General features: G+C 36.1%; 1 protein-coding gene across 2 annotated transcripts in view; it reads right to left on the bottom strand.

The window, feature by feature from the left end:
* Positions 1-22,718, bottom strand: part of cdc42 (cell division cycle 42) — a 57,157-nt gene extending 34,439 nt beyond the window's left edge. For both annotated transcript variants that reach the window (XM_039755800.1, XM_039755801.1), the window contains exon 1: positions 22,614-22,718. The gene's annotated coding sequence lies outside the window, so the exon portion shown is untranslated. The remainder of the gene's footprint in view (positions 1-22,613) is intronic.
* Between the last annotated feature and the right edge of the window lie 497 nt (positions 22,719-23,215).

The raw sequence follows: 23,215 nt of genomic DNA, 5'->3' as shown, positions 1-23,215 counted from the left end.
TCTCCTGTATACAAGTTATGCTGTGCAAATGGGAGTGAGGAGTTCAACGCAAACATTATCTAAATGCGGAAGCATGTTGTGTGCAGCACAGTCATCAATCAGAAGCTGAATCATTCTTTTCTTCTTCATATTGTAAAGTTTCTGAACTTTTTTGGGATCCCCCCCGACTCCCCACCCAACGAGAACGTTACGGTGAATTGTGTCCCGAAGCGCGATTGCCGCGTCTTTGCAAGATTGTTTGTCCATTGCCGGGGCAGGGCAACAGTAGACTCAATAGCGGTGCAATGAGGTGCCACAGAAGCAAATCCTAAAAGATCGTGGTCACACAATAAGCCCCTGTCTTACACCCCAAAACACGATGCTAAGTCTCAGTACTATAGCAAAACCAGCTTTACACAGCTTAAAACTGGAACAGCATGGTTATTTATTGTAGTGGGATCTGCCACTCTCCTATAAACAGACACAGCAGTCAGACAGGGTTGTGATTATGTTAGTGGCCAAGTAATCCTGTTACCTGCATTTTACAATGCATTACCCAATGATATCTTTTCTGTTTGCTTCAGTGCCGAGCCACACCAGAGCTATGAGCCTGCTGTTGGTCCGGCAACAGATAAACAGTATGCCACAGATGCGGTGATCGCACTTAAGGATGCTTTTCGGCATGTCGTCCAGTTGGGGAAGGTCCCAAGAGAGTTTAGAAACCTCACATTTTCTTGAATGACTGCAGCATTAATAAGAATATTTCTTGAACGAGCATCACTTAACCACATAAAAACGGCTTTTTCAATGTCTTCAAATGTAGCAGTTCGCATACATTTGCAACCCGAGATTTTTCTTCTTTTTTGCTCGGTCTTTCAAGAAAGTTGAGAGTGCCAATGGCGAAATTCCGAATTCACTGGCAAAGTCTTTTTTCTTTTTGCTGCTTTTTCTAATATGAACTGTTATAGTTTTTTCGTGTCTGCCGTTTCTACAGGAGAGTGACAATGAGTTAAATTCCAATGGATGTTTTTCAAATGTTGATGAGCAATAAGCAAAAGGTATCACTGACAACCACCGAAAACAAAAACAGCAAAAAAAAAAAAAAAACAGTACAAAGAAAGTTCAAAAAAAGAATATATTTTTTATTTTTTTTTTTAACAATGTTTCTGTTTGGGGATTGTTGTGCACAACTGAGCTGCGACCACAGAACTAAATGCTCTGTGGCCAATTCATTCAAGCATTCAAGGTCTTTTGGGCACTTAATTGTAATGAAAATAGACTTGTGTCATATGAGAAATTGTCGGGACCATAAAAACACTTCCGTTGTAATGAAAATTTCATTGTAAAAATATTCATTGTAACGGAATTTTACCTGTATATATATTCATTATATATATAATCATTCGTGTTAATGCTTTTGTCAGACACTGCTCCTGTGCTCTCAGCTCTTATAAATTTTTACATTTTACTCACTTTAAGTTCCCAATAAAAGACTTATGTCCAAATCTTATTGAAGAATTTCATCCTCAAGTATTATCAACAGAAGAAATTAGTACACGGGCAATCCTAGCACCAAGAAACAATGTAGTTAAATTAACTTACACGAAAATTGTTGATCGGTTACATGGCAAATTGGTTAAATGCGTATCAATAGACTATGCTCAAAAAGTTGGTGGTAATGTTGTGGAAGATAAAAATATCAATTTACAATATCCTGTAGAATACAGTATCTACAACTGTTAACACCGTCCAGTTTTCCACTGGCCGAATTACAGTTGAAAGAAGTTTGTATCATAATGTTATTGCGTTATGTCTTGAGTGATGGGATATGCAATAGGACAAGATTAGTTATATTCAAAATTGGACGAACAATTCTGACATGTAAAATTTTAACAGGCGACAAGACATGTAAAATTTTAATAGGCAACAAGAAAGGTATTGTAGTAAATCTTTCGCGGATAACATTATACACCAAAGGAGACCTTGATATGCATTTGTATTAAAACGTTTACAGTTTCCCATTAGAATAGCTTTTGCTATGACAATTAACATATCACAGGGACAAACATTAAAAAAAGTCAGTTTATTAGTAAGAAAGAAACTATATTCACTCATGGGCAGTTATACATTGCATTGTCACAATGTAAGTTCAAACATAGAATCACAATTCAATACAATATTGATGAAAAGTTAATTTAAAAAATTGCTTTTACTCAACTTTTACAGTAAAAGTGTAAGTTTAAAAAGTAATTGTGTGTTAATTTCAAAGCCAAACAGAACAAAAATATATAATGCACCTCAAATGCAACATGAAAACAATTTTCTTTCAATTTATTACATTTAACTAAGGTAAATTACTTGCTGTAATGTAAAACAGTTCTATTATGCATATGTAACAATTCCCATGAAAATAACAATCTGTTTAAATTGTATATCCACATCCCCATAAGCGAGTGGCTATATCCACGAAATGACTAGCGCATACCGCCCGCCCTGGCGTTGTCGAAGCGAGCAGAGCCCCCTAGTGTGTATTATATATTTACTTATTTAAATATTTGCATGGAGGGGTATGTCCATCACGTGAAACTGAGAACGAGTCCAGTGTAACAGTATTTCACTAGTATGCCAAGAAGCTGAAACTGGAAGAGCATTGCTCAGAAAAGTAAGAAAAGGGAGAACATGCAGCAGACAACATCCAGATAAGGTAATAGTAACCATGATGCTTGAACTGTAGAAGTGCACAATGCAATGCTTCAAACGTATATCATAAGCAATATTCACAAATCAAGCATTGCATTGAGTCCTTCAGCAAATTCACTGTTCTCAATAAAGTCAAAACTAACTCAGTTATTTCATATTTTGTACCAATAGCATTCTGTAAACTTTCCTGCTCTTCCTCAATCATATATATTTTTTTTTTGAAAAAGAAGCAGACATTTCCTCAGTACAAAGTTCAACTCTAACTGTGCATCAACCATACAATTTCCAAGCAGTCTCGCAAAAGCTTTGTGATAAAGGTGAGATGTCACATAATTTAATTATTACATGTAGTATAAAGGATCGATCATAGACAACTATACATCACTCTACAACAATATATCTCTGATTTCTTTTGTTTTATACTTTGGTGGCATTTGAGCCGCCACCACCACCACTTGACCAAGGCACTATGCAGCTGCCTGTGATGCTCAAATGAAGGTGGATGTCCCAGCTGGTCCTTGAGGCCCACGATATCATATCCTCTAAGACAAAGCCTAATTAACAATAAGGAACATCATAAGTACATTTATGCTAATTAGAATACTCAGTAGAGGCTAGAAGTATTTTGGTCTTAGAACCTGTACATATTTTGTTTTATTCACTGGCATCTCGCCCATGGAGGTTTTTTTTTTTTTTCCTATCCTCCATAGCCACCTGTAAATACCATCTGACTCAACATTAGAGACGTTATCCTTTTTTTTTTTTTTAAGTCTATATTAGGACTCTTCTCATATATTAATTGTAACCTTTTTTTCTGCATGTTACTTATTAATATTAACTAATTATAATGTGTTTTTATTTTCTTATAAACATTTGGTTCACATCTTGTTAAGCACTGAGATAAATCCTGTGTAAGAAAATGTTCTATAGAAACAAATGTTGTTGTGAAGTTATCCGTTTCTGGACAAAAGGAACCCCTGCCAAACATGGTAACATCAGGCATAACCACTGTGGAAAGGGTACCAATGTATCACACATGCATTCAAAGTTAAAAAGTCAAACTTCTATTCAAACCCACAAACACAAGGAGAATGTGAGGATTCCCCTAAAACACTGACCTTGTTTAGAATGAAAGCCCTGCTTCCAGGACAGGAAAAAGCAACAACACTAACCGCTATGCTGCCCAACAAGTTACAAATTTCACATAACACTTCTATTGCAATGAAGTCTACCTTTTTGATTAAACCATATATTGCAAAATAAAAACAAATGGGATATATACTGTAGTGTACTATTTTAACCTCCACCAATGAACATGCAGACTGATGAAGTATTATTCTATAAATTACCTGTGCTGAATAGAGCTCTGAATATTCAGTGTTAAGGCTGAATAGAGGTCTGCATATTCAGTGTTAAGGCTTGCAGTGCACTATCTATTGGAATGTATTTTTGTAATGCATGTAATAAAATCTATATATATAATTCACTAAGGCAAGACAACCATGGAAAGCACGCCGGAAGAGGCGTGGATTCACTAAGCTGCCGACAAGCGAGACACCTATGGCGCACACAGGAAAGAGCCACACCCACCAACTCCAAGACCATTGGATATGACGAAAACTCGCAGGGCCACGCCCACCAACTCGGACGCGACGACACAGAAAAAATGGCGTCATTTATATTCGTCTGTCGTAGAGGCCACATGCAGTGCAGGTCAGGTTAATGTCATGTGCATTGACTGTTCATAGAGGCATGTTTCTCGCGGAGGTGAATCGCCATATGCAGCGTGTGAAACGGTTTGCGAGGGGTATCCCATGGGATCCTTAAAACAATCCTTTACAACTGAGGTTGAAGCACAATGAAGTAAGCAGTCTTTAAAAACCAACTTTTCGGTTATGATGCATGACCGCGTGCACCATACCAAACTGTTTCACACGCTACATGCAGCAATTCGCTTCAGCGACAAACATGCATCTTCTTAGATGCTCCTGCACTTTGTTCACACCCCCCTCCCACCTCGCTACTACCGTGATCTGGTATCTTCATGGATTATATATAGAAAGGCAGCCAAAACTGCACAGAGCAATGAAAAGTTCCATCTTTTCATTCTCATTCTGTTGTATCCTCAAACCCTCTCTTTTTAGACAACTGTATCTTTCCAGAAGTGTTCAACCATCATTAAAAAGTTATGCGGCCTTGGTTATGCCACGGGTTCACTATTGTGTTGTATTTTGCTCTCTCCAGAGTTCCATCTTTTCATTTGCTTACTGTTGTATTCTCACACCAACCCATTTTAGACAACCGTGTCTTTCCAGAAGTGTTTAGCATTCAATAATTAGTTATGCATGACATTGAGCGTGTGTCGACCCGGCGTGGGTAAGCCGTTGAACCCCATTCAGGCTGCAAACTAAGTCCCACTAAGTGTGACTCCTACGCTCCTACTGGTTGCGTCCCAACCCTTTGTACACACCCCCCTCCCACCTCGCTACTACCGTGGTCGGGTGTCTTGGTGGATTATATACAGAAAAGCAGCCAGATCCGCACTGAGCAATGAAAAGTCTACGTCACTCACAGGTACATCTGGACTATGTAAAGACGGCAACTTGACGAGTTGGAGGTGGGCACATGTGTGGGCAGTGCATACTGAACGAGAAATCAGCAGACTAGCATGACGGACAGAGCTGAATGGACGTCATTCTCCTTTCCTCCCGTTCCACACTCCGCGCCATGCACCCCCATCCATCCGTCTGGCAGGAGAAGCGCGAGGGCGGCGCCAGTTTTCAGTCACTTCAGACGATTGTGTGTTGATTCGTTCCGTGCATTGTTACAATGTTGCTTTTCTTGCTGATTTATTACATTACCGATTTTTCAAATGTTAATTTTCTCCCTGTGCTTAAAATTCATTAAAAAACCGGCCTCATTATGTGGCGTATGGTACGCCGCGGGTTGGCTAGTATATTGTGTTTTTCATTCTTACAGATTGTGCATTACAAATATTTATAGCAATAAAATGCATTACACTGGTCACTCCAACAAATGGTACATCAAAAACATTGGCACTGATTTTTTGAATCCCATAGTAAATGGCATGAAACAGAGGCACAGCAACCAGATGGACACACTGATACAAACACGCACACATACTCTTGTTTTAGGTGGATAAGAATTAATTTATTTTCATCTTTTTTAGAATACATTTATAATTGCTCTATTAAATATAGTTTTCTACTTTTTAAAGATTAAATATTTTACCAAGTAAAAAATAACAATTAATAAAACCTGGATCAAACTAAGTTCAGACTTGCAGCCAAACATCGCTACAGCCCTGTGCAAAACAATTACCATGACTCAGTAAACACTGTTTAAATATGCAGAGACAACAAAATACTAATTTCACTAACTGTTGTTTACCCCATATCGTAGCACTAGACTTGTATCCTTGCAAAATAATAGGAGATATGTTCAATGCATATTTTCATCTTGTAAAATTATACATTTTCTTTGCCCAAACAGCTCTAGTTACATTACTGTTGGTAATAATCACAAATATAAAATATACAACTCATCAGAAAAGCATATCGGCTAGTGACAAATTATGTCAAACACTGTAACCCACCTTGGCAGTACCATTTTAAAATAAGTACTATTTAAGTGTCTAAATGGCTTGAAACTCTTTAGTTTATGGTGGAAAATAAGACAATATCTCCTTTACTCTGAAAAGTGTGTGAGGTAACACTGCTAAAATACCATAAAGCTTACTAGCAAAATTACATTTTCTTACATGCACCAACTTGACACAGGAAACACTCTGTATCTGCGTCACTTATTTGTTATATCCACTTTCTTGAGTTCAAAACTGTGGGCAATTGAAGCCCCTCGGTAAAGAAGTTAATACGCTCTCTCCAACACACATATACAGAGGCAATTTACAACTGTCAAATCATCTAACATGCTTATTGTAAAATATGGGAGGAAAACTCAAGTAGCAGGGAAAAAAAATGAAGCAAAAATATTCAAACAATAAATATTAGTGTCAGAATCTGGAATTCAAACCCGGTCTTATGAAGCTGCAAGGTAAACTACCCTATCCATCAAGAGTCTAGAGAAATGATTGCTTTCTACCACATAAATTAGAATATATAAAATAAAATAAAAAAATGATCTAAACTGATCTAAAAAGTAACTCGGACGTTTACTTAACTTGCCACTCTTTATTAGCTGAACTCTGCTGTACTTAGCAGTTATATAGCATATGTATCATTTAGGTTTTCTTCTAAAAAAGCCAACAACAACAGAAATGGGGATCACAAAGCAGCTTTTGAATAACAGTAAATGACAAGTAATCACAACAAAGTACCACCAACTACAACGGACAGACACTCAGGTTATGATATTTCTGCAGCGTAATTTAAATTATAACTGAGTTACTAAGATAATGGTCAACATAAATACATTTTAAATCTAATGGATTTGCTATATCAATATAAAAAGAGGTTATCTGTGTATTATTAAAAAAAACTTAGAAAGGGAATATATTCCATTAAAAATGATACTTCTTGTTTTAGGATAAATATCTTTTAATCTTCAGTATAGAGATGGAAAGATTAAATAGCTGTTTCTCTTTACATATCATACACTGAATCTGTATATATTTCATTTTTGAATGCTTTATTCCTGCAAAATATATTGCCAGGGAGACTTACACATTCTTCTAGACATCTATTCAGTTTTTTGCAATTTAAAAATCACTTTTCCATACATACTAAAAAGTATGATTAAAAAAAAAGTCTAGATAATAGTCAAAAACAGCAGAACATTTTTTCCTTCAAGCATTTAAACCTTCTCATTCAAAAACATCTGGGACATCTGACAAAAATGAGTCAAAAGTTACATCTTCAACTAGACAGTTTAAAACGGTTGTGTTCTTTTAACTAGGAACAGCCACCCAAAGCTAGCTTACTCTTCTGTTTCACACAGAGGAGAAAGCTACCAATTAAAGCAACCATTTAATATTTCATTAGTTTGACTGAAGAACCTTGCAGCTGCCACTCAGCTTATTTCTGCAATTCATGTGCTGATTTTGTACTGAGAAAATGACTAAACACTTCTTAAAAATTGAAGAACATCAGATTTATATGAAGAGTTGACAACTCTAAGCTGCTTATGTTAATGTTACTCTAGATGAATAAAATGTAATGTGAACTTTCCTGATAGGGAATATCAATCACACGCTGCAAAAGTATTAGTGTGACTTATGGATGTTACAGGGTGAGCACATACTACTGTGCATTACTGAGCACACAGAGCCTCAGTTACCATCATACAGACTTTTCTGGGAATCTGTACATTTTTGTGACACAAAAACAAATTTATACACATTTGTGACCCTGTTTCATGTTTAATGTAAAACATTAAAAACCTTTCAGGAAGATAAGTACAACTCAAAAGCACAATTTACACTTTTTTGAGTGTATTTTTTATCAGAGAATGATGAACTGGTTGTTATTATCAAAAAAATACACTTGCCTGCATAAGAACACATATTTTAACACATCTGACAAACAATTTAACTATGACAACTAAACACCTGTATGCACAAAACAGTGGAAGAATCACAACTAAACAACAATAGATTTGTATGTTTAGAGGGGTATCTATACTTAAAAAAAAAAAAAACTACATTATATGAGGTTCAGGAACATGAAATGTAAAAGCCATCAAAATTATGTCTAGGTCTGGCTGCTCTCCTATTGAGAGCAAAAAGGAAAGAACATCTTTTTTTTTAGATAAGGGAGCAGGATCTCTGTGGCCACACTCCACAATTCAGATGACAAATTCAAATGTCAACAAAGACAGTCTTAGCTTATTAAACATAATCCTTTGCAATGTATTCAAACACTGGTTTTTCTTTCACACTGCTTCCTGTTATATAACTACTTATAGTTGTAATGAACAGATTTTTAAATACTTCAGCATGCTTAAAGTAGCCTTCAGCTCCCGATCCTGATTAAATCTTGTAACCAAAATCTATGACTTACTACTATTTAAGCCGGAACTTTTAAATATCCATAGCAGAATGTTGGTTTACAGTGGTCAAACTTGCTTAAAATGACTAAGTGTGAATACTTAAGTGAGCAGAAGATGAACTACTCTCAAAAAGTAATAGACACATTTCTTTAATATTTTAGGCAGAAAACATTTTTATTTCCACACTTCACAAGTACAAAATACCAAAAAAAAAATGAAAAGGGCCTGAAGGAAAAGTCTGGGCACCCGACATGTTCAGTACTTAGATACTTTATACTTGCCAAACGGGGTGTTACTATCTATCTACCACAGCTTATAAACACCTTTTTGGGCAGTTAAGAGTCTTTCAGTTCTTACCTGGTGTACTTTCACCCATTTGTCCTGGCAAAAAGCTTTTAATTCAGCAAGATTCTTGGGTGGTCTTGCATGCACTGCTCTTTTAAGGATTTATCCACAGATTCCAAAGATGTTTAGGTCGGGGGGCTGGGACGGTCCGAGGTATTCCATTGTAGATTTTGAGATGTGTCTAGAATCATTATCGTGTTGTAAGACGCATCCTCTTCAACTTTGATACAGATGGTGTGATGTTTCCAGAATTTGCTAGTATTTATTTGTATCCATACTACTCTCTACCAATGACATGTTCCCCGTGCCACTGGCTGTAACACAAGTCCAAGGTATGATCTATCCACCACTATGTTTAATAGTTGGAGAGTTGTTCTTTTCCTGGAATTCGACACCCTCTTTTCTCCAAACATACCTTCACATATTGTAGACGAAAAGTTATATTTCGAATTCATCAGTCCACAGGACTTATTTCCAAAATGCATCAGGCTTGTTTAAATGTTTATTTGCAAACTTCAGGCAATGAATTTTGAGGCTAGGATGCAGGAAAGGTTTTCCTCTGCTGACTCTACCATGAAGGTTGTAATTGTTCAGGTGTCACTGCACAGTAGAATAGTGCACCACCACTCCAAAGTCTGATAAATCCTCTTGAAGGTCTTTTGCAGTCAAACAGAGGTTTTTATTTGCCTCTTGAGCAATCCAACAAGCACTTTTGTCAGCATAGTTTCTTGGACTTCCAGATCTCAACTAGACTTCCACTGATCCTGTTAACTGCCACTTCTTAATAACATTACAAACGGAGGAAAACAGCTACCTGAAAATGCTTTGCTATTTTTGTAGCATTGTCCAGCTTTGTGAGCATCATTTTATTTTTCAGAATGCTAGGCAGCTACTTAGAGGAGCTCATGGCTGCTGATTGTTGGTACAAGGTTTGAGGAATAAGAAAATGTATACAGCTTTCCAATTTGCATCACATGGGGATTCCTAATGATGACTATGAACAAGCCATAGCTGTAATAAGCTCATGAAGGTCTGTGACCTTAGTAAAAGTTATCCGAGACCTCAAATATCTTGGTGTGCCCAAACATTTGCATGGTGCTCCTTTGCTTTTTTCCACTGTACAATGGAACGAAACAAAAGCAATACACTAATCTTGCATAAAATGCTGAAAAGAAATGTGTCACCTTTAACCTTACACCTTTTGGTGATCAGTTCATCTTCTGCTCACTTAACTATTAGCAGTAATGGGGATTTTAAGCAAGGATGCCCACACTTTTACATGCCATTGTAGCTTTCTCATTAAATACAATATAAAAATGCTTTTGTTAATACAAGTTTTAAAATTACTATTTTAAATAAAATGTTCAGCTTTAACAATACTCAGTTTAGCTACCTCAGCTAACCAGGAGTTTAGCATGCAGTCTGTGCTTTATTTGGCTAATAATTTGACTTTTGACATTACCTAAAAATAATGGAAACAATTATTCAGGTGACCTGTACTACATTATCACTATAACTAGAGCATGGGATTGAGTGTAAGAGAAACTTACTTTAGTTTTCAGTAATTTTTTTTATCAGCAACTCTAAAATGGCCTCCCATGCAACAGAATATCAAGTCTATACACCCTATTGTCCACTAACTGCATTTTTAAAGTTTTCATTTAGAATTGGAAAAAAAAAATAGTCTATGCTTCTAGTGCTTTACTGTAAAATTATGTACTGTGTTTTGTTAACTTTGTAATTTCCTGATAATCAAACATAACTTACTGATTTTTTTGCAAGATAACTTGAATAAAGGCAAATACATAAATAAGTCAGACATTTTTAAAGACTGTCACAGTGTAACATATAGTACATTCACTTGTTTCATTTGTAAAACATGCAACTACCTAAAGTTATACACTGTAAAGTATGTATGTAAATATTACATCTTCTAATCTCTAGAATTAAAAAACAGCATATCTGAATAAAGGAAATTTAAAAAAGACCAAGTTTAACATGTGCGAGCACCCAATTTGCTTGGATTTCGTCATGTGTAGTACAGTTACATACAAACAATGTGAAGTATGCCGAATTCCTTCCTGATGCTCAAAAATGTTAAATACTAACAGGTGTTTGTTTTGTGTATGTGTTGTATATGTAAAGTTAAAGCTAAGAAAATACGCAGCAACATTTTAAGTGTATGTTTTGACGTTCATAAAACATTCCCACTACTTTACTTTCAGTGGTTTGTCTATGTTTCGTAAAAATTGAGAAAACACCAACATCATGTAAAATATTTTTTGGACTGCCCAAGCCTTCATTCTCAAATCTGTTGCTGGAGATATCATTTGTCCTCATCTATTTTGCTTCTAGGCAGCATGTGAAACCAGCTGACTTGAAGAAAAAATAGAGAAACAAAGTTAACTAAGCAGTCTTAAATTATAGATTACACAAAGCGGATTTTGTACCTTGGAATGGCAAAACATTTGTATTCAGCTCTCTACAAGTTCACTTACTGTGCCATTTTCTGTATAACTTTAATATTTGTTGTAATTCTGCTCTATAAAAAGAAAAAAAAAACACATTGGGAAGCAAAACTTATCGCTTCTCTATCATGCAAAACCCTACCCTAATTCAAAGCTGCATATTATAATTGCTGATGCCAGAATGAGTATAACATCCCAACTCAGCTGCTGCATTGTCACTGACAGTATGCAAGTATAAGCACATGAAAGCAGTCAAAACATTCAGAGAATGCAGACTGTGCAATTCTCACCTTGCTTACATCTCCTAAATTTACATGAGCAAGCATATCCTGCACCATACTAGAGCAACTTTAACAGAGTATGTTGTGAACTCCTGAATTGTCTGTGAGCTGTAAAGGCTTAAACTGGAATTGATCAAATTTATGCACTCTTCTGCAGAGTTGGATTGATATGATGGTTCTTATCAATTTAAACTAGAGCCCAGTGACACTAATGTGTTAAAGCCTGTACTCTTGTCTGAAGTTTTCTGAAGCAAGGCAAAATGCAAGCTTCTTTTGTGTAAAACTTCCAGCACTACTGGTAGTTTCTGTGAGATCAAGCAATAAATACACATTACAGTAAATATTCAATTACACTAGTGGGATGATGGATGATGGCCCTACTTTGCTAAAGGGAGGAACAGATTGTGACAATGTACGACAAACATATTTTTTTTTTTTGGATACTTGAAGTACAATGCCATTTTAAATTCTAGATTGGAATTTTAAAGTTTCAAAAAGGCTTTGAAAATAAATCACAGGTAAAGGACTGTGAATGAAGGAACATAAAGATAAAGCAGCTAAACAAAAATGTATCAATAAGAAGGCCAAGAGAACACAATTACAAAATGATCCGTGCAGCATCATAGTCTATTAACAGAAAGAAGTACAGAACCACGATTCAGCCTTTCCAAAGTGATAAAAAAACTCTATCCACAATGCATACCTGTAATGTTCTAGGCAGCACATAACCAAAAGAAGGTGTAGTCTCAAATAATTCTGGGTAGCTAGTCTGACCAGTGTTAAAGAATATGGGGGGTTTTCTATCAAACTGAAGGGGAACTGGCAGACTGAACTATTTGCCTACTGATTTTAATTTATGCAACTAAATATTAATTTAAGGTAGAATACTGTTATATGTGTGTTTACTTAGAATTCATATGCACAGAAGAACAAAATACTAGCAACCTTTAAAAATACATACATTTTATGAACTTTTGCATGTCACTTGCAAAAAGCGGACAGGAATTATACTATTAGGAAACAAATGAAAATTACCCAGAACATGGTGTAAAAGACACACAACCATCATGTGACAAACTGATCAAGTTGAGTGAGAGATTAGTAATTAAAAAGCAGTCAATCAAAAATGTCTTGGGTCAGAATTCTATATATGAGTAAAAACAGTTAAGCCTGAGTGTCTCTCCGGTTAAGTCGTATAAATGTATAGTGTTAAACCTGAAAATCTCTCAGGGTAGGACTCTGCTGTCATCTAGAGGATAAAACAACACAATGCTGCAAAAAAAATCATGAATAGATCTATGCCTTTTTCCACTTTATGGTAACTCTTCAATAGTCATGAATAGGGAAGAATCCTCAACCACACAAAAAAGGCAGTTTTAGAAGAAACTCAAACCGAGCGATTACTTGAATCAAGCAAAAATGGTAACAATGTAAACTGGTCATCAGATGTTGACAAATAGTGAAACTAATGCATTCAGCACTGTATGATAAAACCACCAATATGCCTGGTGAATTCAGTCGTGTGTGGATGTGAAGCTGCAGTGGGGCAAAAAGATAAAATGACTGCAATCAAGTAGAAGGACAAGTACTGCCCACAATGCTTCAACAGTCAATGTTTATGTCAGGGGAAATAAGTAAGTCACTAAAGCCTTATGCTGTGGTAGCCCACAATAACCCAATGGGCAATGTCGAGTGTGAGAAGTAGGCACTGACATTTTACTCCTCTCAAGCGCAAGTAGCAGAAAAAAATATGTTAAGTATGCAAAGAAACCTGTTTCTACTTTGCCAACTATGACACTGGGCTGTGTGTTACTGACTGTTGAACAACATATCACACAAAGAACATGTACTAAATCTGCATCAGTACAACAGTAGACACTAAATATATCTTTCCTACTTTTTTTATGTTGACGTTTTAGTATTTACACATTTTTGTTACACATAACATTTTTTCTTGTCTAAACAAATTCACATTTTTGGGTTTTGGTAAATACAACATTAAAGAAGTTACTGTCAAAAAATGTATAAGAGAACAAATACAGCAGTGATGGAAGAGATTTTTTTTTCAGCTTTACCTTAAAAGCCTTAGGTCTCATTTATACTTTACGCTCAGAACGCATATGCTGACGCATCATGGCTGCCACGCGTTCCCACCATTCATTTGATGCGTCCTCTGAGCAGGTCCTCAGAAATTAACGCAACTCGTGCGGGAGTTGCAGTACCAGCAAAAAGTCAGGGGGCGCAGCGTGCTAAAAGTTGGAATGTGACGTCAGAGTCTCTGTTTACTATGTACACGTGACAGAAAGCCTCTATGCGGATCCTACGGGATAGATATGTGCACTTCGATGTTTGATGAATGGTTCGATGCGGTGAAGCAAAATGCCGACATATAGATGCATTTGTGGTGCTTTTATATTCAAGCGTCACATATTCCCGATCGTAATGACATGATACATTTTAAAAGTCTCACATACCATCTTTTGTGTCGTTATTTTTTTTTTTGCAACATCACAAGAGCAACATAATGCACAGCGCTGTATTTGAGCCACAGAGAAAAAAATTAAAGTCATGGTGAAAACGTGTATTTTGTGATTAAAGTGGAAATTTTGGCTTTAATCTCAAAATGTCCACTTTAACCTCGTAGTTTACTTTATTATTAAAGCAGACCGTCGGAAACATCATCCCAGTTTTTAATCGCTACGAGCTTCTTGGACCTGACCTGCAGCGGCAAGCAGCAATAGATTACATTAAATGTATGATATTCCAACTCTCTGCAAATTTAGAATCTTTAGATTTATACTTGATATCACTTTCATGATGAAATGCAATAAAGTATGTATGTTACATTTTACAAATAAATTGTTAATTTCGTTTAAATAATGAATACTGTTAATAATTACACACATGGGGGTGACAGCAGTGCTTCAGCTCCGCCACTATGTCTCGCAGGGAGTCACGTCGTTGGTATTCCCTGCTTGGAGTTTACACGTTTTCCTGCTGGGTTCCCACACTGTGCTCCGGTTTCTTTCCAAAGACATGCAGATTTGGGGATTTGGTGCTGCTAAAATGATTCCAGTGTATGTGTGTGCTTGTATTCACCTTGTATTAAGCCGAGGCCCCGTCCAGGGATTGTTTCTGCCTCATTCGTGCCCAATGCCTGCTGGAATGGACACATCCCTGGACTGATGGATTTAATCATTAAACATCCTTTTCAGAGATATTTCGATAAGGTGTAATCGGAATTTAATGGGTATTCCAGGCAATTCACAACACAGAGAAGCCGAACCTGTTCTCACCGTGATAATATCTCGCACTGCCACCTGCTGGATTCCTCCAGATTTACGTAAAGTATGCGCGCAAGTATAAACAGTCAAACGCTAGCGTAACAAGAGTGTCCTCTGCAACATGCATCGTGTCACGTTAAGTATAAACCCAGCATTACAGTGCAGGATACCTAAAGTTAAGGATGATGCTGCATCCAACCTTCATAATTCAGGGAAATGCAGCTAAAAACATTGTTCTGGTTGAAAATGGTAGGATGATAAGAGAGGTAAAAAATCCAAAAAGATTACTGTTGGAGAAATACAGAAAAAAGCAGAATCTTGGGGTTTCCAAAGCTACCATCAGACAGCACCTCCTTGCCAGAAAAAAAAAAAGCTTTTCCTGTTATTTAACCACAATTGTAAGTGCTTTTAGTTTGTTGAACAGAACTGGAACTTTAACTGGAAATGTGTTCTAGGGTCAGACTAAATGAAAACTGTGCCTTTTGGCAACAAAACACTCAAGGTGGGTTTGGTGTGAAAAGAAGAATGGCTATACCAAAAAGAACCTGACCCCCACTGTCAGGTATGGTGGATGCTCTCTGACACTGTGGGGCTGGTTTTCTTTCAGGTCCAGAGAACCTTCTTGGGGTACAGGAGATTTAAAATTTAGATCTTGGTGATCTAAAACATGCTAAATCATATGTCCAAGTCAACACAATAATGATTAAAGGAACAAAAAATTAAGCTTCTGCCTTGGCTGTATCAGACCCCAGACCTAAATCCAATAGAAAACCTGGGGTGAGCTGAAGAGTAGGGTGTAGAAGGCAGGACCTAGGAATAGTGTTAGATTGATATTAGAATTTTGTATACACGCTAGCTTTTGGACCTCAGTTCTGGTCCCAAAACAGTTTCAAAGCAAGTAACAGAAAACCCCAACCCCCACCACAGCCTCCCTTCTTATTTACGTCTGTCTGGTGCACCATGCCATTGTGCAACACTACATACCACTTCCCTCTACATACCAATGAAGCCCTGATCACATCCAAGTAATAAGGGGTGGTGGGTCCACTTGATGTCTTAATCATCTCAAAGCAATAAATTGTCCCCTATGAAAGTTCCAATAGCATCAAAACATTTTATTTTGTTTAATGAACTCTATGAAAATGGATATTTTCCCACAACTGTAATAGTGAGTGTTGAGAGAAGAAAATATAGAGGAAAGCTGCCAATTGCTTCTGAAACTGTACCATTTTGAATCTTTTAGGTGGTTTTCTGGTACAGTACTAGTATATTGTGGATGGCCCAGTAAGATTCTGTAAAAAGGAGTGGTATTAGATTTCCCACTTTATATTCTCCAACCTTATAAGATGTTATAGAAAAGACTCAGTGATGTTTTATTAGCAAAAGGAAGGTTAAACAAAATATTAAATGCAGGTGAGCCAATAATCACTGCACATGTGGTTTTGTTAAAATTAATTTCTTGATGAGGATTTTTTTTTTTCTCAAGATAAATTAACTTCAGGTAAAGGTTAGACTTCTCTCTTTTTTACAGTGTGAGCTTAAGGTAATTAACCAAAAGGTGATTTTTGAACAATAGTTGTTACTCATCTATACCAGGGGTACCAACAATTGAGAAGCTGACTCAAATGAGATTGCCAAAAATATATAGGTCGACTTTTAGCTATGTGCAGTACTGCTCCAAGAGTGACATTTTATCACAACGTATAGGTTTAAAAACTGAGTGTAATTAATGTAAGGTTCTAATTTATTCTGAAGTTTCAACTTCAACTATCAGTATAAAGCAAATAAATTTGCAACAGGGTGGTATAATTACACCAAAATTAAGATAAACATTCCTACATCAAAACTATTACATTTGAATATGTTTCAATCATATTCTAAATATTTCAGGTACTCCAAATATATTTGTACATATGTGCTAGTCTAAATTTCCCATAATTAATATTTTTACATTTTTCATAGTGTATCTGCAAAGCATGAAGTGCTTACGAGTCATGCACATTTGCTTTAAATTGAAAATGAAAACTGCAGACTTTAAATAAATGCAATCTAGATGGTGTAGTCCTTTACAGAAAAGGGACTTTTACACAGCCAGCAGATGACAGAGACAGCCATTAATAAATAACAAATGGGACAAAGCGAAACGTGTGTTAAATGTGTGTGAGCTGAAACGGCTAAATAAGCATTGCTAGTTCTCAAAAGACTCTTTAAAGTGGTTAAAGCCATTTAGAAAAAGAAAGCCTGAAATGGTGCTATATAAAAACATGAAAATGCAAATTAACTCATCTCACATTTAACATAACACATTTCTTAAACTCATCAGTCATATACCTGTATGAGTCACTAAATATAGAAAATTTTCCATCAAAAAATTCTATTCTAAAGAATTGACAAGCAGCCCCAACCAACATCCCCCCAACAGTCACCTTCTAAAATATAAAAACACAGGCCTGTGATGCTGGAGTGTTGTTTTTGTGTCCACTTTCCTTGTATCTGCTAATTTGGGGGGTAGATTGGTGTCACCACAGAATATGTACAGAAAGTGCTAGATTAAAGCATAACAAAAACCAAAACCTATTTCGACAGCAAAAAAAAAAAAAACTACCATTAAACACCTTGCCTTGCTCAAGTTAAGTCAAGTTAAATCTGCCTTTTTCAATGAAATATTACCAAAGGAGAACAAAAAACTATCAGGCTCCTGACATTTTCTGTTTGGAAAATATTTACCATTTTAAACAAATTAAGAAGATTTTTTTTTTTTTTAAAGAAACACTCAAAACTATCAGTGAAAAAGCGAAGATATGCAAGCCAGATTTTGCAGAGTGACACCTAGCATTACCATACAGATTTTAAAACTTTACAAAATGAGGGAAACTTTAAATCTGGAAATAAGGAAATGGAGTGGGCCAAATACCCTAGCTATTAAGTGGTAAAGGGGTGAAAATCATTGTTAGCCAATTAAAGACAAAGGATGATGAAGGGCCGGAATGGACAAAACCATGGTGGGCAACTTAGGCAGGTCATCAAGAAACACCCTACTCTTTTCAAAGGATGCTAAACGATCCTTAAAGACCATATAGAGTAAGGAACCCGGTTTTACATCTCATCCGAAGTATGTCAAAATTTTTTATAGCACCATGACCCCGTCACTGCACTGGAACACTGGGAACCACACACTTACTAAAACTTCAAGGACCTCAACAGAGATCTAAAAATGATGTCCCATTTAATGTATAAACTGGCCTTTTCTCATTTCTCTCTAAATAGATAAAGTTATAAGATATAGGCATTTCATCAGTATGCAATGTCTGTGAGAAGATAATCTGTTCTAGGCATAAATTGACTGGACAGATCAATAGACGGGGCACCAGTACAAGCCTGGAAGCATTCTGAAAGATCTAGACTTGTGAAACTCTATGGACTATGTTATTGCTACAAAAAATTGTTGAATCATTGATACAGCAATCTTCTAAACATTACACCCAACCTGGCTGACTAATGCTTACATTCTCAATAATATCATGGAAATCATCAGTATAAAACAAGATCTAAGCAAGCTTAAATAAAAATAAAACATTGCACAGGAACTCACTAACTATGCTGGACTGCTCTGGAAAGTTAGGACAGAACCGGCAACTTGACACAGCTCAGAGTTAACCACACAAACATGTTTTCATCCAGAAGCAAAAAAATGTAAAAACGGTAAACTATTTCTTTACTCTAACACAGACAGATTAACTTTTTTCAATTTTATTCCTTAAAGGTGTTGCATGCCCCCTTGTGAAACTCTTATTTAAAAGACAAGTTTCCTATTATAACTAAATATACAAGCATGAGAAGAGATAAAAAACACCCATCAAGACACTGCACAACTATCTCATTGTTTTAACACTATTATTAACAAAACTTTTGTCGTGCCAATAAAAAAAAAAATCATTTTAATTCAGAAACCAGTGGTATGAAATCACCTGTAATCTTACTTGATGCATGAAAGTACTTGAAATGGGCAGACACAAGCAGACCGGATACAAAAACACTTGTCTTTTTCCTCTAAAGCAACTCAAACAAATCATCCGTTTAAAAAAAGAACTTAAAAGCAAGAAGTAAGGCTCCTACATGTGCACTTGCTTAAGCTTTACAACCTGTTACAGCTGCTTCCACCATCGCCTTAGACCTGTCATGAGAACATCAAGTAAGCATCTAATGGTCACTTAAAATAAACTTTACAAAGGATATAAACAAGAGCAACTCAGAAGGTGCCACCAGTACTGTGGTGTATCTTTTTCTATATAAAAATTGCACAAATTTCATCCAAGCTACCCAAATCAAAGGACACTAGCCACAAAACAAATTTATGAAAGTCAACAGCATGAATGGTGTTTCAAGCATGAATAATGAGAAAGCCAAACATTAGTTGCTTGTAAAACCTTGGAAGAAATAAGTACTTTACAAAGTCTAGGTGATATGAAGGTAATAGAATTCTTAACAACAACAAAAAAAAACAAAATAGCACCATTCTGTTCTGTTTAAGACATCTATCAAAACAATTACAACTCTGACAGAAAACAGTTTAAATTCAACAATCTGCTGACCAGAGAAAAGGTTTACGACCAATACAATTAAACATAGAAGATAAGAATTCCTTTTTGACTGTATAAATCAAACTGAAAACAAACTAACCACATTAAATGATTTCCGTTGAATGTAGTATATACTTGTGAAAACAATTAGTCTAGCACTTGAAACAATACTTTTAAAGAACAATTTCATTATTGAAATATGCTGCTGATTAATTCTTTGTTTCAAACATTCCAGGTCATATTGACTTAACACAAATGAATGGCAAAGCACATGAATTAATAATATTCAAAATTTTACAACCTCTCTGCATCAGAAACAATAAACATGGCAGTGCATGGAAAATTTATTTCCCAGCTTCCACGTGTCTATCATTTCTTATTCTTTACACTCTTCAATTTCCTACCCCCAGTTGCAAAAGCAACTATTAGCTAGACTACGATTTTTGGTGGTTGGAAGCTGAGGTTTGATTGATAACAGAGATTTAAAAAAACAAGAGAAAAGAAATGCACATCTGATTTCTCTATAAACTGAAGATCTTCGACAACTAAAAATCATATTACTAATCTGAAATTCGGATGTAACTATTTAAAATCACACTAACTTAAACACTGTCTTAGTCTAAAACTTAAAGAATCTTAAAGTAAAACCTTCCTGTTATCTGATGAAAATAAATAAAATGAAATTAAACATGTTAGAGAAAAGGTAATTATACTGAATGTATTTTATATATGAGAAAGTAGAATAATAAAAGAATTTGGCAAATGCACAAGCAGTATAAGATATAAAAAAAATAACCAGAACATAAGTTTTCAGTGACAATTTAAAATGTTTACTAAAAATAAACTGTGAATTTTAAACTAATATTAAGTCAAACTACAGGATATGAGATGTAACTAGTTGGTGCCATACCCAGCAAAATACCTGCTAAGCACTTATTACACCTGGGACACCAATTACCCTTAGCTGTAATAACATCATTAAAAAATGGTTGTCAATATTAATTTTTTCCCAAAGGCATCAAATATGAAATGAACATTACTGAACAAAAATGTACATTGCTTACAGTGTAACTGAAAATCAGTCTCTTTTTAAATACTAAGAAATCCTTTAACATCACATAAAATCTTATTAGTTGTAACAAAACAACAGTCTATAGAGACTGCTGACAACTATCCACTTTTTGAAACAATATTGCCTTTGTATGAGACTAAACACAATTAAAGCTTCTTGACCTAAATAAAAGTGGAATTCTAAAATAGATTTACCAAAACTATTTCACACAGTGATTTACTCTGTAAGAATTATAAACCTATAATGTTGTTTTAAAAAAGAAAATTAGAGTATCAAAAATACTGCCATTCCCAGTATCTAAAATTACAGACTTCTACAATGGCATAAACTACAGTAAGTTCACATATTAAAAGTAATATAAAGTGAAACTTCATTCCTAAACCAATGAGAACGAAATTTAAAAATGGTTTACTTCAAGTAAATGCTCAACATACCTGAATTCTTGTTTGATGGCCTTATTTAAATTCCAATTTTTCCCAAAGCAGTTGATGTTGGAATTTAAATAAGGCAGTAATGAAAAATGTATCTGTACAAAATTACTAACGTTTGAAACTTGAACAACATGAATTGAACTAGTTTCTTCTGTATTAGGTAATATAATAATCAAGTATCACTCTACTGTAGTCCGTCAATTTGCTCTACAGTTCATATACATCATTTAAAAATGCAAGTGATGGAAAGATGTCTAATGTTATACGCAGTATAATAAAACAGCATGAATACTTCACAACATTAACAGAACTAAACGAAAATGTTTTTAGTTTAGCATAACTGTGATTTTATACAGTTACTAGTTTTGCAATAATGATACAATAGTAAAATGAGTGAGTGATTTCGATTTATACAATTATGCTGTAATGATCAGCATTAACATTTCTTATTGTATATGTAGCCTAAACAAAAAGAAAGGGTTGCCAATCAAACTAACCACAAAAATGAAATGTCGTCTTGCTAGGCAAATGTTGACGACCGAGTTCATCACGGAGGCTATGCGCCAACAGGTAAGATAAAGATATGAAAATTAAAATTGCACATAAAGGGGTCACTGGCTTTAAGGTTACACATGTCGTCTGGCCGCATCTTTGGTGGCTAGATCAACTCTATTCACCACATTTCAGCGCATCAGATTAAGGCAGCGATGGGGGTGGGAGGATACCAAACTGCTGGGCCAGCAATTCTGCTCGATGACAGCGGTCGACATCGCACAGCAAAACATTTAATGGACTTATTAGGATGGATCGGTCATTTACTGGAAATCTCACTTATAGTTTTGTTTTTAGTCCCGATGATTAAGGGTTTCGCTGGGCGTTTCGACAGTCGCCCCAAGCTTCTCTGACCGAGCCCTGCATTTACAGACTATGTCACACTCCCTTCCGGTGCTTACTTTTAAACTCGCTTCCTCCTCTAGGTTCACCGGACCCAGTTCTTTCGATATTACTAAACAGTGTAGCTTTAATTCTTAACTATAGATGAAACGGACAATTCTACATGATTTAGCGCCTCTTTAATCTGCTTCCTACACCACTTCCTCCCTCTCCTCATCTCTCGCCATTTCGTTACTGACACATCGGCCTCTTACCACACTGACAAAAGGGACAAATGTTCTAGGCTTAAAACCTCAGCACACACCGTAGTCTTGCCAGGTGACCGATGACCGGGAGACCCGGCGGCAAACCCGATGCTCAGCCTCCTAGCATTTAACCCCCTATGTTACTGGGTGCTTGTAGGGAAGACATTTTCGTCAATATTAGTCTAATGTTAGCACAGAGAAACAACAAAACCCACAGACGACACACCGTTAGTTTTCCGAAACAATCCCAAGTTCACCGTTCCTTCGAAGCGTTTTTTAGCCACCGTTTTCCGCCTATATTTCTTACCGTAACTCGCCGCTGTTTGTGTCTCTGCGCCGGGCGTTGGCAGCTCAGAGCAAGGGGTTTCTCCCTCACTTCCAAAGGGGCACGTCCGCACGCAAGCGACGCACACTTACGTCATCTACCGGAAGACCTGAGGCGGAGTTAAAAGGAGCTCAAATCACAGGAAGTATCGTTTGTGTTCTGTGCTGGTGTATTAAATATATAAATTAATGTATGTCCACAGAAAGCGATATAATGTTGCATATCCATTGAAAATTCACAAAAATAAAAACATCACGAGACAATAGTTTACATGGTTTAAAGTGGAGAATGGATCTATTCATGACACGTTTTAAACACAAACGGTTAAAAAAATACAGAGTCATTGTATTGTACAAATAATGTGGGTTAATCAGTCGCATCATGGATTCATTTAGTACTGTTAAAAGAACCGAAACGTGTCTTTTGATTCCTTTTTAAATTACACTAATAACGCACGGGTACCACTTTTGCTGCTGTTTCTGATGTATGCATTTTTAATGACGCTGAGAAGTTGAACCAGCAAGAGTTGAGCCACCATTACCATGACTTGATATTCCATCACAAGCAGCAGGGGCCCTAATGAA

The sequence above is a fragment of the Polypterus senegalus genome, chromosome 6 (assembly GCF_016835505.1).
Source record: "Polypterus senegalus isolate Bchr_013 chromosome 6, ASM1683550v1, whole genome shotgun sequence".
Taxonomy (NCBI): domain Eukaryota; kingdom Metazoa; phylum Chordata; class Cladistia; order Polypteriformes; family Polypteridae; genus Polypterus; species Polypterus senegalus.
The sequence above is the reverse complement of the archived record's forward strand: the minus strand, read 5'-3'. Positions and strand labels throughout refer to the sequence as shown.